This window comes from Periplaneta americana, chromosome 1 (genome assembly GCF_040183065.1).
Source record: "Periplaneta americana isolate PAMFEO1 chromosome 1, P.americana_PAMFEO1_priV1, whole genome shotgun sequence".
NCBI lineage: Eukaryota > Metazoa > Arthropoda > Insecta > Blattodea > Blattidae > Periplaneta > Periplaneta americana.
Window position 1 is genome coordinate 225,011,472 of NC_091117.1, and position 6,000 is coordinate 225,017,471.

Genomic DNA, 6,000 nt, shown 5'->3' on the forward strand with positions numbered 1-6,000 from the left:
CGCAGCTAAGAATCGATTTTTATTCTTGTAAACAGTCGATATTAGAAATAAATGAACATCGGGATTAATATTTCTATTGAATTGCAATAAGTCACATTCTTTTGTTCTCAGCTAAGGTATTGTTATATTTACTAATTTACAGAATACAGTAGCGTGCAAATTAATCCGAACAACGTAATTACTTATGCAAAAACATTCAAACGGGATAAAAAAGGATCTAAGACATACCTCAGTAATCTATGTGGCATCTCTTGTTCCTAATAACAGCTCTGGGACGATTTGGCATGGATTCCACTAATTTCCCACAAATATTCTTCACTTCTTCATCGCGAAACCATACACCAATCAGGGCAGAAATCATCTTCTCCTTTGTAGAACAATCCATTATTTTGCATTCTTCTTTTGCAAATTGACCACAAGTTCTCAATGGGGTTGATGTCGGGTGAGTTGCCTGGCCAGGGGAGTACCTGAATATTCTTCTTGTTGTAGAATTCTGTAGTTTTTCGAGACGTATGGCATGGTGCTAAGTCTTGTTGGAACACACCTCTGCCATCCGGAAATGATTTTTGGAGCTGGGGTACGATTCTGGTTTCCAATAAGTGAATATATTTGTCATAATTCATCATTCCCTTGATAGGTATTAATGCCCCATGCCCTTCATGTGTAAAACAACCCCAAAACATTACTTTAAGGGGGTACTTGGGTGCTTGTTGGAGATGAGCTGCTGTTACTTTTTCGGATCCTTTCCGTACGTAAGAAATACGGTGGCCGTGGACCTCGAAATAAGACTCATAGGAAAAAGTACATTCCTCCAGTCATTCACTGTCCAGTTTTGATGTAATTTTGCCCACATTAAGCGTTTTTTTGCACATAACAGGGGTTAGCAGCAGCTTCTTAATAGTCTTACGAGCCCTTCGTCCAGCTTCCAAAAGTCTACGCCGCACTGTTGTGACGTGAATATTCGCCCCAGTGGTAGCCATTAACTCGCGGGTTAAGTCGACAGCAGTTAGTCTAGGATTTAATTTACTTTTCCTGACAATTAAACGATCATCTGCAGGTGAAGTCTTCCTTTTCCGGCCACAGTTTCCTTTTTTCTGGGGTGTGATGGATCCAGTCTCCCTGTATCGTTTTATGATCGAATTAACAGTATCCAAACCGATGTGACATTCTGCAGCAATTTGCCTCTGTGTCATAGAAGAATGCTCTGCTAATGTTATAATTTTAGGCCGTTTTCATGGAGTTGTATCCATTTGTGAAGACGACAGAATGTACACAGGATTGCAGTATTAAGTCTTCAACACAATTGAAATGCTTGTAAGTACAAAACGACAGGCAAAATGTCACATATTATAAAAAAAGTAATGACAGACCTTCAACAATGGAATTACACGTGCTACAGATGTCAATTAAAGCGGTATGAGCAGCTGTGAGGCCAACAATGACAGAAAATGTAAAAATATGTCGTGTTCGGATTAATTTGCACGCTACTGTATATGTGCGTTTAAAATACTAACATTACTTAGTATATAATAGTAAACAGATTTTTAGGTACTAGAATGATATTGCCCAAATAATTAGCACAAATCGAGCGTTCATGTTGTAGTTTATCATTTGTTGATAACTACTACCAACATTAACTACCTAAAACCCGTTCTAAGGAATTAATAACCTAAGTATTAACTGGATTAAACTTTCAATTGAAATTATACTAGACTTACTACGTGCAAAGCCCCAGTAGCATAAAACTTAAAATGAGAAGACGAAATCAAGTTTGCTTCATATTCTTATAAGCTCACATCAATTTCGAGTATTAAATAAAATGACCAAAACTACTGTAAAGACTAAGAATTAAGTTTTATCGTCTTATAGACATAAATATATAATTGATACAAAATATTATATCTTACTTCCTTCAAAGCAACAAAAAGTTGTGAAAAAATTGTCAACCTGCCGCCTCTTGCATTTCGTTGCAGATTATTATTTAGCATTCTTGCTAAATTTTGCGTTGATTCGTTCTAAAATCGAAATATTCGCCTGAAATTATCTTCGTTGTATAGCTACAAAGGATTATTCCTGTCTCTTATCTCTCTAATCCTGGGATTTAATACCCGTAGAGACAAATTTTCATTTGATAATCATCCAGCTGATCTACTTCCTCCATCTTGTATACATGAAACCGTGGTTTTAAACCTACCCCAGCCGTGGTCTCTGCTTCAGACCATGGTTTCGAGCCATGGCTCAGAAAAATGAAAAAGACCTCGTTTTATAAATCCAAACGCGGTTTAAAGCCTTGGTCGTGGTCTAGATCTCGTTTTAGAAATCGACCCAGTGAGTCGAAAGTTATAAGCAAAAATAGTTGTGTGGCAATGGAATTGTAATTTGGCACCACGTGCCCTCCTTCCCTTAACCTTTGGAACAGTGGTGGAAAGATGGTATGGGCCGGATGTCTCCTACGTGGGTACTTGTCCCGATACAATCTGTGAGCTTGTCTACTGTTCCCATTGGCTCATCCGTATTCGAAAATCAGGTCTGCTTATTCCGCTCTCGTGTACTCCTCCATTTCACTAGGACTGATCGACTGGACACTGCAACTTGTACACATACACTGCTGTCTACAGACGTGCATATCAGGACCGACCATGTCCGTTACACATTACGCTATCTGCATTGCTTTAGTGTAGTTTCCTGTCCCCATCCCTCAGACAGCGCACTGAATGGAATACTGTAAGTAGACAACGTAAACAACGTCAGATGAATACAGTATGTGTAAGATGTACAGATAAATACACGTAAATAATGTGTACAGAGGAATAAAATTATTTCATTTCCACACAACTATTTTTGCTTGTAACTTTCGACTCGGTCATTTCCGGACCAGGGTTCCTTATCTCAAATTGATACATATGCCCTTCCCCATCATCCCTGAAAGTTTGTAACACTAACCCGGAAACACCCTGTATATTTCAACTACAGTAGCCTGTGAGTATAATTAAGACTTTGTAGTACTATTAAGGGTTTTTCTTTTTCGTTTGACATGTTCCATATTCTAGCTGTGAAGCAATGTACGCGTACCATGGAATGTAAATCAATACAATACAATACAAATATTATGTAGGTTGTATTGTAAAATTAGGTATTTAATTATGTTTTATTATTAATTGTAATTATTGTGTTAAATTGTATTGTGTATTCTTATTGTATTGTGTATAAAATTGTATTGTATATTGTATAATTGTATTGTGTATTGTAAATTTTATTGTGTATTGTTTATCATATTATTGTGTATTGTTTATATTGTGTATACCACTGCCACCGGGTGCTTGCCCACTTGCAGTGTACATACATACATACATACATATATACAATTAACCGAGGGGGGAAATTGTGCAAATATAAAAATTTAGAATTTTAAGAAAGATGAAAATTTTACCAAACAATATAATTATAAAATATGAAAACTTTGGCGTTTATTGCATTCTACAATATCGTGAAAATTCTTGTTTCTATATAGCTTGTAGGAATGGTTCGGAATATGAACTTTCATTAATATTTTTACCTGTCGCAGGTAATGGCAATTTTAAATATTAATTTAGAAAAGTTTATCCAGAAAATGAATGCGCAGTCATTCTGGTTTTGTGCTTAAATTATCATGGGGAGGCGGAAATTCACAGTCGATGATTGTATGTATGTTATTGGGATATTATGAGGGTTCATAACGTGTCAAAGTACTGTCTGTGATTGGAACATTGCAGGTCTCACTGACGCACCATTCAGTTTGCGGGTGACCGGACACGACCACAACGAACCATAACACGGCGTTCGTTGACAGTTTGATTGTAGAAGGCAGGGTTGGGTCATTCATGAGGTTGTTGACGTAGCAAATGAGTTTGTTAGCAGGGTCCACCACATTATTCATCACTAGATCTCGGACATTGCCCTTTTTGTTTATTTTATTTCTATGTACATAAGTTAGGAAACTTAATTCAAAATCCATGTTAGGTCATTTGAAAGCTCCTGTTTCAGAGTGCCTATAAATGCCTGTTTTGGAAATTACAGCCTATAATTAACTCACTCATTCACTCACTCACTCACTCACTCACTCACTCACTCACTCACTCACTCACTCACTCACTCACTCACTCACTCACTCACTCACTCACTCACTCACTCACTCACTCACTCACTCACTCACTCACTCACTCAGAAAGCTCTGTGACATCTAATATCTCATGTACAAATTCCGTTATCACTAAGCCTGGTATGGAATCCCGACTATCTGGATGGAAGACAAGCTCGATAGCGTTCAGCCACAGATACGGCTGAAGTGAAATCTATACCACACGGAAATACGTATAGGTTTGAAAGTAATCAAACGTCTTAGATAAATGATTATAGTTGGATTGCAATTCATTATTATTGGGTGGGTAACGTTTCACTTCGGCGTGTAACGGTTGGAATATTTTGGTTGCTTCGTTTCCATTGCTCGGAGCTATCTTCAACTAAAATCTTCCCAAAGTTCTGTTAGTTTTAAAATATTGGATCCCATTTCTGAGATGGAAGTTCATGTAAGACTCAATTAATTGTAACCGCAAACATAATAGGTAAGAGATACGACAAACAGAACAATTTCCACATCGTTTCTATATTTTGATATCATCGGAGGTTAGCAACTGGAATAATTTATACCAGAAAGTAGGAATTGTTGGCGGACGGTGCAATAGTCCTCCAGATTTTATTTACGATTCTTAAGGGTCTCACACAATGTATGATATAGAACCTTAAGTTTCCCTACGTTTTCCTGTCATCGTCATCATCATCATCATCATCATCATCTTCTTCTTATTCTTCTTCTTTTCCTCCTCCTTCTTCTTCTTTTCCTCCTCCTTATTCTTCTTCTTTTCCTCCTTCCTCTTTTCCTTATTCTTCTTCTTTTCCTCCTCCTCCTTTTCCTTCTTCTTCTTCTTCTTTTCCTCTTCCTTATTCTTCTTTTCCTCCTCCTCATTCTCCTCTTTCTACTTTTCTTCTTCTTCTTCTTCTTCTTCTTCTTCTTTTCCTCCTCCACCTTCGTCTTTTCCTTATTCTTCTTCTTTTCCTCCTCCTTCGTCTTTTCCATATTCTTCTTTTCCTCCTCCTCCTTCTTTTCCTTCTTCTTCTTTTCCTCCTCCTTCTTTTCCTTCTTCTCCTTCTTTTCCTCCTCCTTCTTCTTATTCTTCTTCTCTTCCTCCTCCTCCTCCTTCTTCTTTTCCTCCTCCTTCTTCTTTTCCTCCTCCTTCTTTTCCTTCTTCTTCTTCTTCTTTTCCTCCTCCTTCTTCTTTTCCTCCTCCTCCTTCTTCTTTTCCTCCTCCTCCTTCTTCTTCTTTTCCTCCTCCTTCTTATTCTTCTTCTTTTCCTCCTTTTTTCCTTCTTCTTTTTCTTTTCCTCCTCCTCTTCCTTCTTCTTCTTTTCCTCCTTATTCTTCTTTTCCTCCTCCTCATTCTCCTCTTTCTCCTTCTTCTTCTTCTTCTTCTTCTTCTTCTTCTTTTCCTCCTCCACCTTCGTCTTTTCCTTATTCTTCTTCTTTTCCTCCTCCTTCGTCTTTCCTTGTTCTTCTTCTTTTCCTCCTCCTTCTTTTCCTTCTTCTCCTTCTTTTCCTTCTTCTCCTTCTTCTCCTTCTTTTCCTCCTCCTTCTTATTCTTCTTCTTTTCCTCCTCCTCCTTCTTCTTCTTTTCCTCCTCCTTCTTTTCCTTCTTCTTCTTCTTCTTTTCCTCCTCCTCCTCCTTCTTCTTCTTTTCCTCCTCCTCCTCCTTCTTCTTTTCCTCCTCCTTCTTCTTTTCCTCCTCCTCCTTCTTCTTCTTTTCCTCCTCCTTATTCTTCTTCTTTTCCTCCTCCTTTTTTTCCTTCTTCTTTTTCTTTTCCTCCTCCTCTTCCTTCTTCTTCTTTTCCTCCTCCTCTTCCTTCTTCTTCTTCTTTTCCTCCTCCTCCTTCTTCTTTTCTTCTTTTCCTCCTCCTCCTCCTTCTTTT